Raw genomic sequence first — 568 nt, forward strand, 5'->3', positions numbered from 1 at the left:
TGTTAGAAAATTGATGTAGAGTGCAGGGACTCTCTGTATTTTAGGTAGAGTAGGAAGAAGTAGGGTCAAAACAAAAGATGGAAGATTGGAATAAAATGAGAAAACACTTTATTCTTAGATTTGAAAATACCAGATTGGTTTGTCAAAGGGTGTGTGTGTGTGTGTGTGCAGCATGTCCTAAAAGTCTTTATGCAGTTTAAGCTTCACTAACTTCAGAAAAATAAGTGCTACAGACTTATCCTCAAGGTCTCGTGAAAGTTTAATTATTTACATTTCTTTTATAGTAACTTTAGTTTCGTGAATGTTGAATAATGAATTATTCATTTTCATGATTTCAGTCAGCCCCTCTGACTGAAGACGGTAACGGCTGACCACAACAAAAAGCAAAATTCCCTATTCAACATTCGGAAAAGTGGATAAAAGAACTTTTAAGTTCTTTATAACTGGGTTTGTGTGGCCAAAAGATTCCATAGGAAAGATGGATTTAAGGACATATATGATCCTGAGTATAAATGTGTGGGTACAAGCAAAAATTCCAGACAGTATTTCAGACATTTAAGGCAGTGGA

Source organism: Physeter macrocephalus, chromosome 2 (assembly GCF_002837175.3).
Source record: "Physeter macrocephalus isolate SW-GA chromosome 2, ASM283717v5, whole genome shotgun sequence".
Taxonomy (NCBI): Eukaryota; Metazoa; Chordata; class Mammalia; order Artiodactyla; family Physeteridae; genus Physeter; species Physeter macrocephalus.